This window comes from Betta splendens, chromosome 3, assembly GCF_900634795.4.
Source record: "Betta splendens chromosome 3, fBetSpl5.4, whole genome shotgun sequence".
Classification (NCBI taxonomy): Eukaryota; Metazoa; Chordata; class Actinopteri; order Anabantiformes; family Osphronemidae; genus Betta; species Betta splendens.
The window spans coordinates 5,281,811-5,305,109 of record NC_040883.2 but is presented as its reverse complement, the minus strand read 5'-3'; the positions used below and the strand labels follow the sequence as shown (position 1 = coordinate 5,305,109).

General features: G+C 39.3%; 1 protein-coding gene and 1 long non-coding RNA gene across 28 annotated transcripts in view; one reads left to right on the top strand and one right to left on the bottom strand.

The window, feature by feature from the left end:
- sall1a (spalt-like transcription factor 1a) overlaps positions 1 to 22,911 on the bottom strand; it is a 167,513-nt gene extending 144,602 nt beyond the window's left edge. For 3 of the 27 annotated variants that reach the window (XR_008694129.1, XR_008694130.1, XR_008694131.1), the window contains exons 1-7: positions 22,008 to 22,449; positions 21,417 to 21,509; positions 18,867 to 18,980; positions 18,498 to 18,558; positions 7,173 to 7,242; positions 3,052 to 3,106; positions 2,107 to 2,170 (exon numbers count right to left, since the gene is read on the bottom strand). The gene's annotated coding sequence lies outside the window, so the exon portion shown is untranslated. The other 24 variants (XR_008694124.1, XR_008694123.1, XR_008694125.1 and 21 more) reach the window with 20 other exon arrangements.
- On the top strand, positions 11,456 to 13,628 carry LOC129603863 (uncharacterized). The gene is made up of 2 exons (XR_008694139.1): positions 11,456 to 12,828; positions 13,260 to 13,628. It is a non-coding gene; the product is annotated as an uncharacterized LOC129603863 (long non-coding RNA).
- Positions 22,912 to 23,299: the final 388 nt, after the last annotated feature.

Below are 23,299 nucleotides of genomic sequence, written 5' to 3'. Positions count from 1 at the left end.
TATGGAATACAGTGACAAATCTCACTCTTTAAAGCACACACACACTGACAATGAACTTTATGCCACCATCCTGTCACTATTACACTTCTATGTATGTTAATTGAGGGGAATTAAGCAGTACACAGGGCTATCGAGAAGTGTTTTAACAGGACTATCTCCACTTCTGCTTTTCTTTTTTTAGGACACACTTGTGCTGTGACACATGCATACGCACACAAAAGACATAAATTAGGCATTCTGCCAAGCCTATTACCATTTTTTACAAAGCCAACTACTGATTTAAAGAGGCAAAATACTAAAAAAGAAATCAATTAAAGTGAATTGGATACAGTGCAACGGATAAAGTGAACATGTTAGAATGCGAGCAGCATCTCCAACACTCCACCGAAAGAAAGAAAAATGTAAAAAAAAAAAAAAATCCTTCCCAGCTCTTCAGCCCTGTCCTGAGAGATTGGAGCTGCAGAATAAAGACGGCATCTGTACTCTTCCAGGTTAGTCATGCCCTGTTTGGGAGGGTTGGAATTTGAGAATCAAGGATAAACATCACCTCCCCAAAGAGAACGGTTGCTCACGTTTGAATACTGCACGAGAAAAATAAATCTTTCCACGAGCAAAACAGCCACGGAGAGCGTTAGAACAGACTCTCCTGGCAAAGTTAATTCTTAACCTGTGGATTTAGGCTGTGCGGTAACTATGCTGGGCTCTTCTTGAGCTCGCTGTTTAACACACGTGAAAAAAAAACACATTTAATGACTAAATAAATGACAAAGTTATTACAAAACGCCATTTTTCAACAGCAACTGCAGGACATTCCGCTCCTGCTAACAGAAATCAGTGGAGACAATCTTGACCTTAAATATAATGTGCATGTCCAGCATGCAGCATTTTCTAACCCTGCACAGTTTCCATTCATTTTGATCACCCATCTCCGTTTCCAGAGCAGAGAATAATGTCGCCATGGACAGAACCAAGAGTAAACAGCTGCGCCTTTGTATTACGAGTGGTTACAGGTAATCAACAATGCATCCACTTAGCTAAGACTCTTCACAGAGGGGATTGTTTTCAGCTGCACTCAGTGATTGAAAGCATTAGGGATGAATGGCAAATGGCTTGGATGGTTCACAGACTTCCACTCCAACTACAGACACAATGTGATCGTCAAAGATATGTAACATTTTAGCATTTACATTTAGTATTCAGGTAACGCTGCTGTGAAAGAGCATGCTCATAAAGGATGTTCCTTATATTGTCATTTGTTAAAGTGTTATCCTCTAAGCCAGCAGTGCACACACAAGGAGGAATAAATTTTAGTCAGATGTTTGTACACCTGCTGAAGAGGAAAACTGATAAAAGACACGGACGGGGATTTGTGACTGGCCTGAAACATTCAACCTGTAGATCAGGAGGTAAAATGTGAGGCATACAGCTTTATTTGCCCGTTTTTACTTAAGAAAGATCTCCCTGCATCTCCCCTCCCTCCGGCACACAGTCACACCTGTTTTCAAAGCAAATGTTATCAGACCAGAAGCCATCCAACCAAATCAAACAGACAAAGGTCAGCTGTTGTGACTTGGTAACATTTCTTGTTGAAAATAGCTGCTTTCTTTTCAAGTAAATCACACAGTGAAAGGTTCGCATTAAATTGGCTTGTTGTGGCCTCTGGGTATCACTCCCAAGCTTTATCTCTGTAAAAATATGTGGTGGTGGACTTTTATGGGGAGGAATTAATGCACATAGAAAATAATCCTACCCAAATGTTTAACTTTGCGAAATATTTGTGCTTTTACTGCTAATGAGCACTGTGGCACGGAGACAATGCTTTATTGTTACTGTTAGCCTGCTGAGATTGTACACAGCGATAGGGCGGCGCCTCTGTGGTGAACCAGGTCAAACACAAGTGCAGCAGAAATGAGTTTGAGAGTGTTAATGAGAGTTTGGTGACCTCTCTGAACACTTCTTAAACTAAAGTTTTTTCAGGCAGATTTTATAACTTTTCAGTCAATGTTTAGTGTGTTCTAATAATTGTTACATTTCTCACATATTTCTAATTCAAAATGTGTTCTCTAGCATTCACTCTTGTTGTTTTGGTCAAAAGATGTGACTCACCTGGTCTCCAGGGCGCAGAGCTCAGGCGTGTAAGCGCCCTCCTCTTGTTTGGTTTCACTAACATCTGCCATCAGACCACAGAGAAAACAGATTGTGGCAGATAAAGGTCTATTGCATTCTCATTCCTTATCATTTCCTGCATGTACAGTGGATGACGCCTGTTGCCCCGCTGCAGGGCAGGTGTGTGGGATGGCAGAGCAAAACAAAATATATTTCTAAAAAAAAGTAATTTTGTCTTTCTGTGTATACGTTTGGGACTAATTACTGTCTAATAGAAGCTGCAAGGAACAGGCATGTGCCAAAAGACCTAATTTGATTGTAGGCAAGCCAATTATAACCTAATTACCCAGCTTACATTGCCTGAATTAGAGCACAGTGGGTTTGCAGTGGGTGAACTGATCATGCTTAGCTGGGTTTTAGTCAAGGCAAGTGTTTATTAACACAAATGGGCTGAAGGCTATTTTTATAAATCTTATATATAAGGGCTTTGGCTCCTTTGCGGCTGTAACCGGTTCATATAAATATGATTTTTCAAACTACACAGCACCTGATGAAATCTGCTCCACTTATGTTACAGACATGCTTAGAAGCAGCAGAATCGAGCTGGAAACACAACACAGACATTTAGATGGTAATAGAAAACAGTTGCTTATTTACAGACTGTGCAGATACAAAGTGATGCTAGCATTGATTTGGAGCCACCTCAGTTACCGTGGAGACTCCAAGATAAGACCAGTATTTGTATTTCTTTCAGGTTTGTTTAGCCAACATTAGATGAACCACAGTAAATGTTCTATCTTCACCACCATTAAGTCCATATGTTGCTTAGTGCTGCTCACAAACTTTACAGTGGGTTATTGTACCTAGAACTGTTTTCAGTGAAACTATCCAGCATCTATTGTTTGGAGAAGACGAAACACATGTAAGACCACTTACAATTCTGACCTTTGTTTCATCGTCTCTTTGTCTTCCTGTTTCCTGCATATTTATCAGCAACTCACTGTGAATCAAAGCAAAATGACACAAACATTTATTAAAAAACAAAAACCTTTCCCAGTCCTTCTTTTATTAAAAGATGCAGTAACTTTCTCAGTAAAAAGGTATTCTCGTCTGTTTTCTCTGGAGTAAGTGCTGCAAGAAGAAAGTACCCATTTACCTCAGTGACTTTATTCAGTATCATTCTCTATTTCCACACCTGCTTCAGTTCAGGACTGTTACCTCGCGTAGGCTGGAATATTCAACAGTCCATCTCAGTAACTGCTGTCCCACACATATTACCCATGGTGTGCTTTCCTTTATACTGTATGAAGTTAAAAACCATTTCTAGTGTGAAGCTTTTCTTCTGTTGTATTAGTGAAGAGGGAAAAAAGTAGAAAAATATGTAAAAGAAAAACATAAAATATAAAAAAAATCTAATTTTTATTTTGTTGATCCTTCTGTAGTGATCCATGTACGCAAATATTTCAGTATTAGGAAATAAAAAAGGTATTTCAAATGTGAGAAGAAGAATAAAAATCACCAACACTGAGAACAAAAACCAACAAGCCCAAGACAGCTGGTATCAGCGCTGAGCTTCTGTAAAGCTGCAGGTGTTCATTTCCCATCTCTCCCAAGCAGTTTGTGGGTCTAACCAGTCAGCAGTGGACAGCCTGCAGCACTGTGTCCCATAGCTGGATCCAGTTGTGTTGTGTTATGCTGGATTAGAATCAGAAATGACAGCCTTGACAAGTATGAGGCAGATGGTTCCTAACGTGGCATCGGTTACAGGTCTTACAGAGAGAGCCTTTCATCTTTTTGTTTGCCCTCCGCTCCATGCACGCACAGATCACATCATTACAATCCTATTCTTCACAGACGCCCTGGGTTGACTGCGTCGTTCTAACGGTTGTCGCTCTCTTTTCTTTTGATGGTGTGTTTTGTCATACACTAGTTAATAGACCTTATCCTTAAAGTGGTGTTCATACAGCTGAAGTGCTTTATTCTTATATACTTTGTAAAACAAATAATCTGTTATGTTTATCTATCCACATGTGAAATCCAGACGGTTTAGGATTTAGTTAAACAAGGATCTGCCTGAAAATGTTTGTTTTAATTTCTGAGCTGTCAATCATCTTCTCAGAGTCGTTTACTGTTTCAAAGGGAGACCCCTAATGGTAAAAAAACTGACTCCATAGTATTTGAGTTATAAAAAGGTAAAAATCAAAAGAGTTTGCTTTTTAAAGTAGACAGACAAAACAAAGAGAAAACCTGTGTATCGCTCTAAACAAACTTCCTGGATCACAAGCAGCTGCCTAAACGCTGTTGAAAATACCACAAATGTATGTGCAGCCTCAAGCCTATACTGGTACTCATCAAGGTCAAAATAGCGCTACTACTTCTGTTCACATTAAAGATGCCGAGAGACATTATCATCTATCAGACAGCATTGTATTCAAGAATTATAGCAGTGAATTGAAAATCTACTTTGACTTGAATTAAGAGGTTTAAAAGGAGGATGACCTGAATAGGGAAGAACAAACTATGGAAACTTGTCCTAAGACACCGATATTCTCCTGGTAACTATTAGATTATGTTTCTAAGTGAGGTATAGTAAGCTGTAATTTAATTCAGAATATAGACTACATTATTTTTATAATTGCATTGCAACTATATTAAATCTGGGCAGCACTGGGCAGCAGTAGCCCCAGAATTCCCTCTTCCTGAACTCTTCTGGGGTATCCCAAAGCTTTCCCAGGCCAGTCAAGACACCTACTCCCTCCAGCAGGTCCTAGGCCTTCCCCCGGGCCTCTGCTCTGTGGAACATGCCCTAAACACCTCCAGGAAGGAACTAAAACAGATGGTTCTCTCGATGTGCTCTACTCTGAGAACCTCCTGATTGACAGAGCTCATCACCCTATCTTGAAGAGTGAGCGCCACCACACTGCCCCAACCTGAAGAGGACAAGATATCCTTTTCTAGTCAAGTACTATTGCCTCAGACTTGTGAGGTGCTGATTCTCAACCTATGTAAAGTGGTTGGGCACCTGAGACCTTAGCTTCATGAAGGTGGAGTTTACTGCCTTGGACTTAATGTCTAATGTCTCTAGCCTTCCTCAGGACGTGGTCAAAGTTCTCCCAGTGGTGGGAGTTGGAGAGAGATCTTCAACTCCCACCACTGGGAGAACTTTGGGGAGGGGGGGGGGGTCAGACATCCCCAACAAACCCTCACAATATATTATGGCCTGCTGCCTATGTCCAGTTTTAACCTTTCACCCCCCCCCTCAAGGTCGGATGATACAACTATCAAAATCAATCATGAACCTCCAGTAAGGCGTCTTGGTGACATATACATTATATACACTGATGGACACCCTAAGGCTTTAATTTGGTGTAGGTTAGGCACAAGTCCAATAACTGAACACTATATGATTTTAGTTCAAGTAGGCCATTCTTCCAAGTTGCACCTCTCCAAGTATCACTGTCGTTGCCTATAGGGGCAGTAGAACAATGGAGTCCCCAAGTTGAAGCACCTTCCACTGAATGACAGCCTGAACTGACAGACCATTTACAAGAAATGTAGTTTGAATAACATATGGATTAGACAATATCCTTTCAGCATTTACTAGAAATGAAACAACTGAACAAGTCTAAGAAAATGGACCAAAACCAGCTGGGATCCATTTTATGATTATTTCCAAGCAGAAAATGGACCAAGTAAAGGATAGCAAGTAGTGTCTTAGTAACAAAAGAGAAAATTGTCCTGGATAATTATGCTCATGCTGAGTCAGTTTGAAAGAATAAATTCAGCAGCTGCTGCCTTGTGAATAAACTGGTGCAGCACTGGGAGCTGAAAATACACTGTCAGACATCTGTGTAAATGAAAAGAGCTGAGTTAATAAAGATTTATCTAGTGATTTAAAATGAATTCACTTAAAACATCACTTTAGCTTCCTTAGAATCAGTGCACTTACTTGTCATCAACAATAATACTGTGACTGCAACAGATGAAAACCTGATGTTTACTTTAGCTAGCATTAAGCAAACCTGACACCATCTGTTTAGGAAGGAGGATGGCAGGTCCTTTTAGACAATGATGTGTTAGCTTTTCATTTATGTGACATGTTTACGTGTACCTGTAGTTGTTAAACTGCACTGGTCACATTCCATTTAGATGAAACTTTAAGATGTAGAGCTAATGTTTATTTTCTGGAATTGGCTGTAGAGTTGGTGCTGAGTCACACGATGGTTTGAACTTGCATAGTAGATTTTTCTTCTACTCATGTGACAAGCATGTGTTGTTAATTAGGGCTGCCTGCATTTTGTAATAAATTATTCACAAGGAAAAACATTAGAAACGAGTGACTCCACATCTGCTTAAACAACAAGGCTGTGGATGCAACGTAAATTAAAGAACCCCTTTACTGATTTAAATGCAAACTGATTTGTTATGTTGCCACCACAACATGGAAAATAATATTCAATTTACAGCTGGTTTATGTAGTCATCCCAGGTTAAATGTAAGCTAATGCTAGTGTTTATAACTTGAGGTAAATAATAGTTTTATTTTGAACTAAACAAACCAAATTCTCAGCATGTTTCGCATTTGATCATTTCAGGTAGTATATTGTACTGCACACATTTTCCTCTTTATAGTGATACGACTCAGTTCAAACACAAAACACTGGTTCAAATGCCTCTAAAGTCCCACTTTTGCCGTTACTGTGAAACAATAACAGACTATGCTCCCGTTCTCCAAATCTTGTGTAAATGGCTTTGGACACAAAAAGATGTTGTCTGGCAGCAAGCCACAAGCCTAAACAAGCCACATGACAATATCATGAATGGAGCAGAGCAGACATTTCTCTAATTGGCATGCTGCTGTACAAGAAATAATTGGCTCATTTTAGTCAGTTGAGTGATGACTGGAAAATGTACCCTTAAAGAGTATCCACTCTGTACTTTGGGGACTAATCTGGGAAGCATTCATATTTATTGTCTGTGCTCAGATAGACATGGATTTCCTTGTCTCACGTGTCAAGGTTATGAAAGGAAGGGATGATTAATGATGCAAGTTTCTCTTTTAAGTACCATTATGGGCCGTCATTCACCACAGCTATAACCTCGAGCACTGCAGATCTTTATTCAGTCCGAGCTGCCTCTGTAAAGAAGACAAAATTCAATCACTTTCCCCTCAGTGCTGAAGGAGACATGCTGGAAACAACATGACTGTGTTTTTAAAGTAGGTAAAGTAAAGCAACCAAGCTGAATCCCGAGGTTTATAAATGGTACAAAAGCAGTACATGAATATAAAACACTATGTGTGTAATTACTCTGAAACGTTTTAATGGATTTCTGTTATTGTTTGTGTTAGTCTGTTTTGGATGTATTTGAAAGATGTCATATGTGAAGCAGTGCTAGCCTTGTAGTATTGATTTTCTGTGGTAATAAATTATACAAACCATACTCTCTCACTCCGATTCCAGTGGCACACAGCTTGTATCAACCTGCCCTACAGCACTTTCTCACACAATAAATAATGGAAAAATGAACAACGTTCTGCTGTGCAATACCTCTCCTACAGTACATAAGCACAACTACTAATTGTTACACTTGTATCTCCACACAAGTGCAAGTCTGACAACTACAGTGTGATCATTTTCAACGACTTTGCATTAACAGTCACATTTTGGATCTAATTTGGATCTTGGGCTAACATGATTACTAATACATTATGGCTGAATATGAATGTGATTTTTCAGGCAGTGGACAGCTTAGTGGATGAAACCAGATCTTCTCTAGTGAACATTTTGTAGCAAGGCAACACAAATACAACACTGACTCACTGTCTATCAGAGCTTTCTTTTGTTTTGGCCAGGGTGACAGTTTTACTTTTGTCCCACTCCCAAAACACCTCCACGGGGGATTTAGTTTCGCAGTCCTGTCTTTAACAGGTGTAAAGAATGGGCTTGTTGGCTGAAATACTGTGACACAGAACAACATGTTTTTGTACATACACACTATTTCCATTGACACGATACACCTACTGTATGATTATTTGCTGGAAAGCCAAGGGCTTATAAGATACATGCTTCATGAAATACAATTTAAAAATAAAAGTGCACAGCTACATAATAAGTGTACGCTCGGCAGAAGAGCTGCAGTGCAGTGCAGCTGCACAGGATCATGATGACAATCAGCCGGCTCTGTGCTCATAGAGAGATGTCTATATCTGCTAGCCAGAATATTTATCAAACCAGTGCAGAAATCCAGGCTCTCTAGAGGATAATTATCCTCTCTTCTCTAACCCCCATTGAACTGTTAGAACCCTCACATGTTCAAGACTGTTCTTGGGTCAATACCAAGAAAAGAAAAGACTGAATTGCCACAAAAATGATGTGAGCATTCATCATTTAGTACATAAATGATTTTAGTTTCCCTAAACCTTGGTATCAAGATTAGGCCAGAGGTCTTAATAGTAAACGAAACAAAACAATAAAAAAAACTCTAATCAAAATTAATGAGCATATTGTTTAAAAGGCTACTTATTTGTTCATGAACAAAGACTTTTTTAAAATTTATATTGAATAATATAATGCAGAAAATGCCTTTGCCCAGTTTACCATACTGTTTTGAATGTTAATGGTGCAAACAAATGCCAGCAAAGTATGAATGAGCGCTTTCTGGTAATTATTCTATTATTAGTATTTAATGATAGGGTGACGCCAGATTTTCTGACTGGTAAAGAGCATCAACTGTGGCCATAAAACACCAAACAAACAGGGTCTGTGTTGCCAGGCAACACACAAACGTATCAGTGGATTTAAGCATGCCCAGACAGACTATTATAAATGGAGGAACTTGTTTGGCATGACATCTGCTCAGTCCTAACGATTCCTACTGCTGTATCCCTAAGTTCTTTCCTTAAGCAAAGCAGGCAGAGAATAATGTATTGCAAATATGGTGTTATGTAGTGCGCTCATCTCAATGTTTACACCTCAGGCAACATAACATTTGCTTTTGGTGTGCAGCTGCAGTGAAAATGTTCACTCACTCAAGTTCTGAAAATCTCTGCGCTTAAATAGATGTTAAATGTAACAAACACAAATGCAGTGTGCACATAAATAACTCAAATGTGTTAAGGGCAGAGTTGGTCAGAGCACTTTTGTCTTCTGAAGTTATGGGCTATGCTTTCATTAGGTGAGCCTGTTCTTTTCTTCACTCGACCCTGTAAATCGAATTTAACCAACTTTGATTATTACAGAAACTCGTGAAAAAGTCAGGGTCAGGACCTAACAAAAATGATTTGTGTTGGTATTCCCCACTCCAGACATAATTTAACATCTCAATTATAGTACGTTCAAGTTCAACTAGTTTTCTTTTGCATTGCAGCTACAAGTTATAGTCCCAAAATAAAAGTAAACAGAAGAAAAGACTGCACAAGGTAAAGTATGATTAATAGTAATGGTTAAAGTCAGTGAGAGCAGAGACATTACGTTGAGCATTTTCTGTCACATTAGATGAGAATCTTACACTATACCATTATATTCCTGAAAGATGATATTACAAAGACGCAGTAAATGAACACACATTCAATAGATCATCAACGTAATAATACTGTTTTATTCTGGGTGTGTGTTGTCAGATTGGATCAAGTCATAATTTGCCAAAATTGTGCTTAATTGCAGCTGAAAATACCCGAAGCCAGGAGAAACATCTGTGCAATCCACGCACTTACAGCACCTCCACACAAAGGAAAACTCAATACTGCAGACCCACAGTCTACCGCATGTTGGTACCACAATGAACAGCTGTTAAATATCAAGTATGGGCTGAAACAATACAACATAGATAAAAACATAAAAAGACTGGAGAATTATAGATTCCCTGAAGGTACTTGATACTTAAGAGTTATTTGGATAACTTTTCAGGCTACCTTAAGTCTTTAAGTCTGATTCTTTGATGCAATAAGCAACGTAATAGCCAAGCTACTTCTTTACTGTACAAAGACTAACTACGTAAACACACATTATTCATAGGAATCACATGTGAAACAGTGCAACTGTTAGAACCTTCCAAGTAATGCAAACACCATAAATGTGGCAGTTTTTTTTTTTAAAGAAATCCTGCAAAGAACATAATATATGATGTTATCTCAGAACTGATGTTTGTATGTAAGCCTAAACATACTATAACTTCTGGGAGGTTTCATTCACAGTAAGCAGTTTAAGACTAAACACCTGGTTTTAGGCTTAGAGGCCTAATGCAAAGAGAGAGATCAAGATGTTAGAATAAACACAAATGGCTGGAATAGATTTTAGAAAAGTTATATTGTTTAAAGAAGAGCTGCTTTGTTTCGTCTATATGTTTCGGATATGTTTCTTTTGAAATTCACTACGAGGAAGAGTGCAAAATGTGAGTGTGTACAAAATTATTATATTCTCTTGAGACAGATGCAGTAGACTAATGTTACTGTAACTACAGCTACGTCAGCCTTTTGTTAGTTGCTAACATTTGACTAGTCAATTACTGCATACGGTATGCCATTAGTTTTACTACCTAGCATCACTGCTTCCGTGTATAAACTACTGTAATAACTGTATACATTTCTACACATTTAGGAATCTGCTGGCAGGGAGGTGCAGTGGACACAGGTCGGGTTTTTCTCATACAATAAAATGATATTTCAGAATGACATTTTGCTCTGTTCATGTAGACTGTAGAATAATGATAAGACTAATAAAATTCACTGAAGGTTAACAATGACTCAGCACTGCCAGAGGGGTCTTGCTGTCATCAGGATTCAGTCATTATGTGAATGGAAATATATCTTATGAAGAAAGACAAGCTACTGCATAGTAGTATTCAAAGCTTGGTATTTGACTTGTAAGTGCGGTATTTCACATATCTGTTTTAATATGTTTTACCTTGTCTTAATTATCATATTATTGCATTGTATACTAAGGTTGTAATGGTACGTATTTTTCTTATTGGTTACCTTTAACACATCATACTGGAAACACAGTGAAGTACCCTCAACACAGTGGCACCTGTTATGTCATGGTATATGAGTGAGATTATAGTAAGGTTCTGGTTGGGTGAGGGGGCTCTGAATAAAACATCACCTAGGGCACCGAGGCAGCCAGGTCCGTCGCTGCCCCTGCAGCAGATGGACAGTGAGCCCACAGAGAGCTAGTGAAGCATGCAGGTGGCAGGCCTCATGATGCAAAAACATGCAGTCCAGTGCAAGCAGCACTGGTTCAGCTATTCTCTGCTCCAGATGTGTAGTCTTACTCATCTTTAAAAACAACAAACTTTGCAAAGTGTTGAATTGGCTTTTACAGTATTTGTAAATTGGTGTTTATGTTTCTGCATGTAGGTTGGGGAAACTGCACATTGTATTTATTTCTTTAGTGTGGTCCTGTAAGACTGCCTTTCTGGTCTTAAGCTTTCTATTGTGCTATATAAACTACAACCTTTGACTGTTGTACTCTACAGATTGTTTTCGAAAAGAAGTATGAGACTTTGCTATGTGAATATTTTAGTGCATCAGGAGCAAATGTTAGGTTTGCATTAAATTAAAAAGTAGAATAGAATAATAGTGTCAATAAATTTACAAGGGCTCACGTAATTTATTTCCTACATGCATTTAGTTTTTTTTTTTTTCAAATTAAAGGTCTTTCTAAAAGGTTGTCAGCTCACACTAACCAAAGCACAACAAAAACATTCTGCAAAGGATCAAATGAGTGATGTAACCCAACAATAAAGACATTAGCCGCCCTTTTTCTTGCTGCCCTACTTTAGTCAGATAGTACTGAGGGAGACTTGAGCTAGCACTGCAGTAATTCAATCTCTTATCCACATATAAGGAGGGGGAAATGAAACACTTTGAACTCTGTGGGAACAGCAAACAGATGCTAATGAACATGATGTTCTAGTACAGGCCTCTGGCAACAGGATTAAAACAATTTCAAAAGAGGTAAGGAAGGAACATATCCACATGAGTAAGGAGAAACACTGCAAATAGGGTACCGATGATGATTCATACTGAACCTTGTTAGAATTACAGAGAAAATGATTTTCCTTAATAAACGTTTTCAGAGTGACGAGGGGAGTGGAGCTTTTTTAAAAGTACAGCAATCTAATTCAATTCCATTCCATAATTTGAGTTTCAGTAAATATGGCAGTGTTCCTGAAAGCAATTCAACTGTTAAGACAAAGGTTAGTTTTAATTTAGAGTGTATTCACTGATTGACCTTAAAGGAGTCATATCATGCTTTTCATTCTAAAAAATATTAGACTTTAATGTCTCAGTAAGGTCTCTGTAAATTTTCATCCCATAAAACCCTTTAGATCGTCCACACTGCCCCTGTCAATGTGTGGTTTTCACTCTCCATCAGCAAACGCTGTGTTTTCTGGGCGTGTCGCAAGCGAAGCTGCTCACCACACCTCTGTGCGGAAGTGCATACCTTTTTTGTTGTTGTTGTTGTTTTTTTTTAAATTGGCTCCATGGATACGAGCCACCGCACGGTTAGGATACAATAGGTGGCAGTAGTGCGACATTGAGAATGCAATCCACCGCAATCCTCCACAGAAGAAGAAGACCCACTACAGAACTGCACGACATTAGTCAGCTGGTTCGTAGCGTAGTAGAACCATACGTCTACGATCCCGAATCTGACCCTGAAGCTGAAGAGGAGGCTGTTGAAGTCACCACATTTCGGCTGATGCAAGATGTGTCTCATTGGTAATGTCGCATTTACTTCAATTTAATTGATTTATGTAATTTGCAAAGCGACTAGCGGTTGCTAATGCGAATGCTAAATGGCGTGTGCAGCTTCAATATTCACAACACGACTTACCTGGAAAACTCTCGTTAATAGAAAACACTACTTTAGCTTACATTATACAAATAAATAAGTTTGAGAGCATAGCTGAAATAATATAAATACATTTTACATTTACACATTTCACTGTTTTTGTCTTACTTGTGCTGCTGCTCTGACAATTTTATTTAAAAAATGTGCATTAATATTTAGAGCAATCACTGCATGACCTACCTGGGAACAAAAAGCATTGGTTCAAATTATATATTGACCTAACGTATTTTTACTGCTTTTAATTATGTTTTTTGTCATTCATGATAAATTTGACAGTAATATGTCTCTGTATCTAAAGTTGTTACAGGTATCTAGTCTACAGAGGCTAGTGAGCTGGTGCTGAGGATTCCTGGGGTGAAGAATCTGAGTTGCCATCTCTTCATGCTTGGGTTGTAGATGAAGGCAGTTTCCTGATGGATAAAACACTAAAACACTCATAGTATGATTGATGTAGACCACCTGTAGAATAACTCCTTTACCGTTTGAGTAAAAATGTGTTTTTTGTGCGTGCAACACTCATTAAGAATTTTTTTAACTTTATTTATATATAATTTATATGCGTTTTATTTATGGCCGCTTCAACTTTATAGCTTACCATATTAGAAAGAGAAAAACATGTAATTTCAATACTATGATTTCCTAAATAAAAGTGTTTTCCCTTCAGAAACAGAGTTCAGTGAAATACATAATAGTTAAAGCCAACTTTATTGTAAACCAAAAAAATGCACCACTACTCCAAAGCTAGAACAAACTGTTACCTTCACACTCCAATGTGCAATGTATAGGTTACTGAGTTAATTAAGAAGTCTGGGGGTTTGAGGACGAAGGAGAAGCTTTTGCAGGGCCTTGCAGACGAAATGCATGAAAGTAGGGTAAACAGGGAGATGTGGTGATCCTTGTTCTCATCACTATTTGGAAGACTGAGCGGAAGCAGTCCTCTACCAGATGGAAGCTGTGGCTGTCCTCACCATCACCTCATCAAAACAAAAAGGTAGTGCAATCAGAATTGTAGATTAGTGAAATGTTCATTATTATGTAGGTCAAAACCTTCTCTAATGTAAGAACACACAATACCAGACAAAAAATTAAACCAAACAAGAGGACAGGCCTGTCTGTGCTAAAACATAAACAGTTTGCTAAATAATAATGATAAACAGTTGTTACAATTCAAATATAAAATCTAAACAGTATATACCAATTAAAATCTTCTATTACCTATCTTACTGTTGGTACATTCAAACTTGCATACCTTCACTCCTGAGCTGGGCAGCAGATGTCTGTGTACCAACAGTCTGCAGTGATTTCTCTGTTTGACAGCCTCCTTGCATGTGGGCAACTGGGATTTGCCCTCCTACAGTATAGAAAAGACTGTTACATTTACTGTAAATTGTATTGGTCCTACAAATATAATGGCTATGGTACAAGCTATCGGTAACTGACCAGATAAGCAGCAGGTATTGTAGAGATGTGACTAATTAGCAACTAAGCTTGAAACACAACACAGTAATCATTCCAACTAATCATGTTAGAATTTGATAGAACAATGACATAACCCCAAATCACAAGTTGATTTAGGCTGGACAGGACGGGGTAATAAACATAACCGCGTTCATCTGCAGGTTCTTTTTGTAGCGATCGACCAGCTGTAGCTCTAAAGTGCAAAGGCCTAAAGGCATGCTAACGGCTAACGCAACACAAACAGGAGCGGCAGCACGTCAACAGGACAAAAGCTCGATCCACCGCTTCCTGCCTGTCGCCGATCGAAGGCCCATCGCTATTAGCTGTTCCCCACACAGGTGTGTGGTTGCACCAACTCAGAGTAGCACATTTGAAAGGGACAAAGGCTCAGTTGACTCACTGTAGCCGTTAGCGACGCTAGCGATTAGCTTGTCTCACATGTGGGTTACTGCACTTTAAACAGACATAACTAACATATTTAGATATCACAAGTATCAAGCACAAACTTACTACAGCGAGCTAGATCCACCGCTTCCTGTCTGTCGCCGCTGGAAGGGCGATAAAAAACAGCTGTTCCCCACAGGTGTATGTGATTACAGAAAAAGGACAGACGCTAGACCCACCGCTCCCTGCCCATAGCCGCTCGATGCCGTTAGCCATTAGCTTTTCTCCACACAGGTGTGTGGCTGCAGGAGCCCACATGAGCACATTTGAAGGGGACAAAGGCTCGGTCGAATGGCTGTAGCCGTTAGCATAGCTAGCTAGTAACTTGCCCCACACATAGGTTACTACATTTAAACGGACAAACTAACATTTTAAAACATTATAAATATCAAGCATGTACTTACTTCAGTGAGTGGATGACGGACTTTAGGAATAGGTCCTTTTTTTCCAACAGGAGCCGTGAAACAAATCTAGCATTGTACGCACCCTCGTTTGAAATGCACATACGTATAAATGCTGAGGCAGTGTTTCTGGCACCGGTCCGTTAAAAATAAAAGTGACCCACAAATCCTCACTTGTTGATCCCTTGGTAAAGTGAAGAGACTTTGGTGTAGGTTAGAACACCTAAGAACCGAACTATTTCTATGGGAGGACTTGGGCGCTGCCGTGCTGGTCTGTTCACGGTGAGTGAGAGGGGGGAAATGGCGGAAGTCCAGTTTTGGTTCGGGATCATTGTGGGGGTGGTGATTCAGGATTTGCAAGGAGAACTTTCAACCAGTGTGACGACAACTGGGACACGGCCTCAGAGTAGGTCGTGGCTGTTTTCATTGGATGAGAAAATTTACGTTTTCAAAATGTGAAAAAAGCAGGAAATGCATTTCTACCGTGCTCAGTGTGTGTATATGTGACCCATAGAGTCATAGGGACGCTCCAAAATGTCTAAAAAGTGGATTTTGCATGATATGGGCCCTTTAAGAGTCTTTTTGAATTGTGAGCAGGCTGTCAATGCCCTCAAAAAATGAATTCCCATTAATGAGCATAGTCTTGATAAGTAATCCTTAAAAAACATACATTTTTAGAATCACTATGAATTATGGCTGTGGCTTATAATTATGCTCAGTGAAAATACAGACTTTGCCTTAATCATCACATCCTATTTGTTTTTCTTTTCCTCTGTTTTAGTAAACTGAGTACTGCTGCCTCGTATACTGTAGTAGCTCCTGTAACAGGGAAAGCATTTGTAATTGGTTATCTGACCAGCATAGTTTATCTGGGATGGACTGTGATGGATGCAACAATGAAAGATGAGGCAGAAAATTACATACTGTATACTGAGACAGCCTGCTAGTCCTGGTACAAAAGGTTGGAAAATGTCATAAGATGTGTCTTGGTGTAGCAATAACAAGCAGTGCTGTAGCACAAACAGAAGCATGAATAATGTATTTACACATAAGCACGCACACTCATAAAGTCCAGGGCGAACATGCATGCGCACACACAAACCACAGCACGTCAAATAAATGCTTGATTATAATGTATGAAATGTTTCTGATCAGTCAGCTGAAAAACTAATTTCATTTTCTCATTAGAAGCCTCTGCCTCAGGCTCATTCTCATGTCAGTGTTTATTACTCTGAAAACAGAAAATTAAAATCATCAGCTTGGTCACAATCAGAGCTGTGACCCAATATTTACGACTGAAAGAGAAACAGAGGGATAGAGACGAAGGGAAAAATATAACTCCACTAACTAGTTTAAGCAATGCATCCATTTCACCAAGGCTGTGCTAAGCCAATATTAACTTTCACTTTCAAGAGTATGAGCATTTAAAGGATCAGCTAAATATATTCATGTTGTGTTTTTACATGCAGTTAAATATAGTTCACATCGTTACTCACATTGTGTAACTTCAGCTATTAAAAATGCAATCATCTGCATATAATAATACTGTCAGAGAGGCATACAAAAAACTCTAGTTTGAATCCTCAATAAATCACCGGCAAAAGTCAAACTACAACTTGCAGCTGGTACAGTATGGAGGAGATTTTTTAGGCTTATTTCCAAATGTTAATGCAATAAATTATACAAAGCGTACAAGCAAATCTCTCATATCTGAGGTGCTACAGTATAATCCATGTACAGTATTTATATAATGGTAAATCTTTTATTTTGGCCCAACCGGAGCTGATTCAGCTCTGTTTGGATTTTGCAGCAAACTTCCAAGTGAGGTACAGAGAGAAGATTGAAGTGGTAATGCTCATGAAAACTGCTTATACTTTGTACTAATGTAGTGTTTACAATTTCCATGTGCATTAATGGCACTTAACATAAAGGTGCCATCCTTAAAATGCGTGTTTGATGGTTGTATTAACTGTATTGTTCTACTCTTGAAGTATGTTTGTTTATTCAAGACACACCTTTTGCGAGCTGAGAACAATTTACAAAGTTCAAAAAGAATTTAAACAGTGGTTGAATAAATGTGTCACTAATTCAGGAAGGCACAGTTATAATTTTGGAAGCGTATTCTTCACAGATTCACCAAAGGAAGCAAACCTTGGCTGCTATTTTGATCCCCTGCACTTGGATCTCAGTATGGCTCCATTTCCAAGTGTGCCAAACCATGTGCTGCTATGTTGTAAACTACTGCAACACTTACAACACAAACCCATATTTGAAAGGCCTGGATATCTGTGTTTTTTAGGATACACTTAATTCGAAATTTTATGCCACACATAGGCAAATCATGAACCTTTTTTATGAGATTAAATAAAGCTCAAACCATTTGCTTAATCTGTGGGGTTGATTAAATAAAAGAATTAAGTTTTGAAATAAAAGGTTCTGCTTCAACAGTGAACAACTGGGCGTCTCAGCCCCTCCGAGGGATTTCACTAGCTACTGTACTGAGATGCCAAGCGGGAAGCATCATCTTAACATGTACTTCAGTCAATTGTGTGAGACACAGTGTTATAATCATCAAGGACATTTTATTGTCTTTAACTTAACCTTTGTAACTTGTTGTCCATAAAGTCAGACAAAGTGTGATGTTCCCATACTGTCAAGAATGCTTAAAACATATTTGGCAATATTGCCATGATTATTAATTATTGCTATTTATTAACATGTGTGTTGTGCATGCTGCTTAAAGGGTCATTTAACTGACTAATCCTGTCTGGTTTTGTAATAACTGTGAAGAAGTTAATATTTCTTGCAATAGATGAGTTAAGTTTATATATATATATATATATATATATATATATATATATATATATATATATATATATATATATATATATATATATATATATATATATATATATATATATATATATATGATAATGCAGAATAAACATACTGTGAACTACTTTTTAAGTAAGTTTAGTTCTAACCAAACTAGATTTCTCCCTAGAGCAGCTTTGCTGTACGTTAACGTCTTCAAATAACTGCTAGCTTTTAAAATACAGGCTTCCCAACATGGATAGTGTGATACTGATTTAAACACATTAAACCTCTCTGTTGTTCATTAGGTCCTGTGGTTATTTAGCCCTAAGTGCTGGCTGCAAATGACATTTGTACAAAGATGAATCAAATGAACCGTTCCTGAATTAATTTAGTTCTGTCTGGGTTACTGTACTTACTTAGAAGAATCCTGCTTCTCTCCATTGAGGGAAGCGTCTGCACCGACCTCCTGTGAATTCACTGAAATGTACAATCGCTGATATTTCAGTTTCTTACTCAGCTAAGTCAAAAACATAACCATTTATTACAGTGTGTGTGATATTATCTCAGCTTTGTTCACATCCACTTTGGTTTTAAGTGTGCTGGCAATAGCTGTATTTTTTGCAGAAATGTATTGTAATAATATCTCAGATTTACTATAGTATTATCAATTTCACTTGCAAACTCCAAATCTGTTTTGCAGACTCCTGTGTAATAACAAAAACAATCAGTCTTGATAGTGCTTTCCTACAAACTGTGTAGCATTACAGATTTACTGGAACCCTTACTTGCATTAGACGAACATCTGGTCTTAGCTGATTTGCTCTAATTGTTGTCTATGGGGAGTCTTCCAAGGTTTTTCTTATGTCATCTCATCAACCAGAAACAACAGCAACTGAAACCTGAAAGGATACAATTACAGGCTCAGTCTTTTTTGCAGATTTTCTTTATAAATGCTCTGATGCTGGTCATAACATAGTTGATGAAATATTAAATAAACTTTAAAGAGGCAGAGCCTAAAATAGAGTAATTATGTGTGAGTTTGGAGTTTAAGCCCTAACATGTCAACCACAGGATGTTTTACAGATCTCTCAGTCATGACAGTACAGTTTGTCTGGAAAGCATTCACCAAGACTCAATAAGACTTGATTTGTTGAGAATTCTTTGTATGAAGGTGCAGTCAGCCAAACCAAGCTATAAACAGACTTTATTCCACATCACAGAAACATGTGTCCTGACCTTTGCATCAGGACCTTTCATTTATTTTCTAATACAGTTCCCCTTGTGAGTTACTCTGTTCCCATAGTCATAGAAAAGGTCAAAGCAGACACTCGTGTCTGATGTCTGCCTGCTGAATTAGCTGTGTCACCTTTAATTTTTCCACCATCGGACCTCATCATTCTGACACATCTCATTTGGTTGTAGTATATGTTCAGCATTGATGCAGTATTAGAAGTAACGAAAACGTCCATGACAATGTGCAAGAAGGAAAGGCAATAAAATGTCTTCATTTAGGTTTTACAAAGGAATCGCTATCTGTTTATCATAAAGCCTAGAGTTTTGAATAAATAAAAAAATGTATCTGTGAATACTTGACAAATACAAAGTACTTGAGTTTGTATCACCAAAATCCAAGGGCACAAAAACAATAAGTCAGCATCACTCTCCACTTGTATCAGTGTGTAAAACAAACAGAAAAGAAGTGCAGAGCGGTGCATCACCCAAAACACAGATGTTCCATTAATAACAAAAAAGAATGAGGCAACGTGATTTTCCATTAATCAACTATGGCAGAGCCGGCTCATTTGTATTGTTAGAGTGGAATTCTGAATTTAGGGCATAGTGAATAAATGACCCCCTTTTGCATGTGAACAGCCTCTGAGAGGTAAAGCAGAGGTGGGGGGGGGGGGTGGAGCTGTCAGAGCAATGTTGATCAATGATTCTGCCTCAGATTATGAACACAGAATTAGCACATTAGGACTTGTATGATAAATAGACCAACCATCAGCCAGTCCCCAAATCACCTCAAAGAGCAGCCAGAAAATTGACTTCCCTCACAGCTCAAACCTCTAACTCACGGGGTCGGGATTGACTGACTGTCCAACTCAGGTCAGGGCACATCGCTTTAAAAGGACTGGCAAAATTTAAACCAAATGGGGTTGTTTTCATGACTTTTTGCAGTTTATTTGCAGGGTACAGTGCTTTAGTGGACGTTTACAGTATATGATGTCTGCATTTGTAGCATATTAAGCATAATTTTCAAACCTCCTCTTGTCCATCCTTTCTGTGAATGGTGACCTGAATAGATGATTTTACTACAAAACAATAGGCACGTCATTCCAATGCAGGGTGAACATGAGGGACATATATTTATACTGTACTTACATTAAAATAACTTACTTTGGTTTGATCTGATACCATCTCTCTCACTCCCTGAACCTCTCTGACATCATTCAGTCAATGCTTAATTTGGTGGTCAGGGATCATGCAGAGCATTTGTCAGTTACATTTTGTAGCTATATAGTCCATGTCAGTGGCAGAAGCTGGCAAATCTACCCGCCCCCTCAATTTGCAAATGAAATAAGCATCTCTCAGGAATGATGTTTTCTAGGCTGTGACAGCAAAAAGATGAACTAGTTCATTTTAATCTGAGACAGGACTTGGGAATTTGCGTGATTGTCTAGTGCAATTAGGCATTTGCTGGCATGCTGACCAGAGCTTGAGTGGTAACCAGCAGCAGTCAGTCAGTCAGTCAGTCGTGAGCATTTAGGAAACAGAACGACAGCATGTTGCTATGCAACACTGAGTGTATGCAATATATTTGTTAGACATTAATATGGTACAGGACACATCATCTTCTTCATACTGTATGTTTGTAGGTTCCAGTGACTTTAATGTTGGAACCTGACGTAATACTAACAAAAGGAGCAGGGGGGGGGAGGTTGCTCTTTTAATTATTGAATAATAAAAGCTAATAAGCTTTGATTAACCTTTATAACTCTTTGTTCTCAGTTCCTCATTTATTTTAGCCAGACCCCAAAAAGCCACACAGACATGTGACTTACTGTAGGTCTACTACTGGTGTTGACCTCTTTGATTTAATGAGACAGAGCAGAGAGCTTCTGCCAGGATGAGATGACCTCACTAGTCTGTCTGATCTGTTCTGGTAATTGGCTACAAACCTTCATCTGATATATGGCTGGAAATGGGAAACACTGAGTGGCACAGCTATGTATGATCTCCATCTTTAACAAGTGATAAATACACTAGCGATCTAAAGGAGACTGGACACTGTTTTGTGCAGGTCCTACTGACACCACCTTTTAAAATATGCCTACCTAATTTTCAAAAAAAAAACGGTGCTCGATCCTCGTGTTTCACCTGTTGAACTGGCTCTGCAGGGTCGATCAGCTCTGCGTCTAGGTTCGTCTCTGAAACATGACATTACAAAACATGCATTACAATTTGAAGTTTAAAATTCGTTTAAAAAACGTTTACATCTGTTTGTCGATACAAGGTTATTTTAATTTCAAAAACAGCAGCTCGGGTAATAATAAAAGAGTTAATGTCAACGTTAGTTAACGTTCTTAAAAACGGGAAGCTAATATGTGCTAATATTAGCTTCTATCCGTTAGCAACAGTTTGACAAGAGCCATTAGCTCTTAGCCATTAGCACAAGTTAACGTCCGTGTTCATTTCCGGTATGAAAGATGCTAGCGTAAGTGTTAGCAAGCTAGCGCCATCATCCCGTTTCAGCATACTGTGGCTAACATGCCATAGCCATAGCTTAGCCTGTTAGCGAACTAACACCGTGATAGCTAGCCTCATGTATCGTGCTTGTGAACACACAACGTGATGCATATGCGGGCATTCATACTTTATTTCATCCAGTGATTCATTAACTACTTACACGTCTTCGAACAACTCACCTGGGGACTCCACAATCAACACACGACCTGCGCACCGTCAACACTGCCCCAAAACGATGTGACAGTAGATTTGTGTAACTTATCTATTAACTTGTCACGTGAACACTATGTATGCGTCGGAGACGAAGAATAAATAATTAAATAAATTACACAGAGAAAACGTCGTGTTGCGTTAAGACCACGCCCAAACGTGAACACCGTCGATGTCGCTTTTTAAGAACGTGGTGCCTTTCAATTGGGCGCGCGCTCACACACAAAAAAAGTGCATGATGTCGTTATATTGAATGAAACTACTTTTTTGCCATTTCTACGTGCGAGTCCACACAACGAACAACAACAACGACAACTGCTGGATGTCAGTGTTTGAAATATTTCAGCTGCATAAAGAAAGCGCTGACCTGGAGTCTGACCCGCAGTGTGTGTGTGTGTGTGTGTGTGTGTGTGTGTGTGTGTGTGTGTGTGTGTGTGTGCGCGGTACAGATAGTAAACATTAGATTCCGTGTGTTGAGGGTAAGTGCAGACCCCTGGCACCAGGCGAGACCCCAGCGCTGCCCCCTCCCTCCCCTTTAGTCGGCCCCTTCTCTCTCTGCAGGCAAGCGAACAAAGAAATGACCCAAACAATGGATCACTCTGAGCGCTGAATGGCTCTGCGGGTCAAGCGCTGACCCCCCTCCCTCCCTCTTTGACAGAAACACAGCCCACACTTGTTCTGCTGAAGAGAGGCCGACCCTCCCAGCGAAGAAATAATGAACGCTGCCTGGGCATTAAACTGATAGAACCGCCGGGACTGGACCCGTCTGCAGACAGATCACCTCCGATGAGCGAGGCCCGTCTCCCGTCTCCCGTCCCGTCGCTCCCTCCGCCATTAGAACCCACTGCACACTGTCCAGGCCTCCGCGGCTGCTCATCCTTCGCCTCCATCGCCGGCGCCGCCGGCGAAGTCGCCCGCGAACGTGTTGGAGTCATTTGTTAGGCAAATTGACCCGTCAACTGCCGCAGCTTGTTTTTAGGAGTGAACCTCCACCTATGAAGCCCAGGATTTGCATGTGTCATAGTCAAAAATACGTTTGCAAATCATCCCCAGCGGGTTTTTTTTTCCCTCCCTCTTCCTGGAGTTTCACCGCATCTGGAATTTCAGGTTGTGGCTTACATCATTAGACACAGAATCAAGTCTAAACCGCATTATTGGTATCTTATGTGAAAGTTAGGCCGATAAGAGAAGGCCCAATCGTCCCCACGGGGGCAGTGGGTCCGGTCATCATCATCATCATCGTTCTTCATCCCCCCCCCCA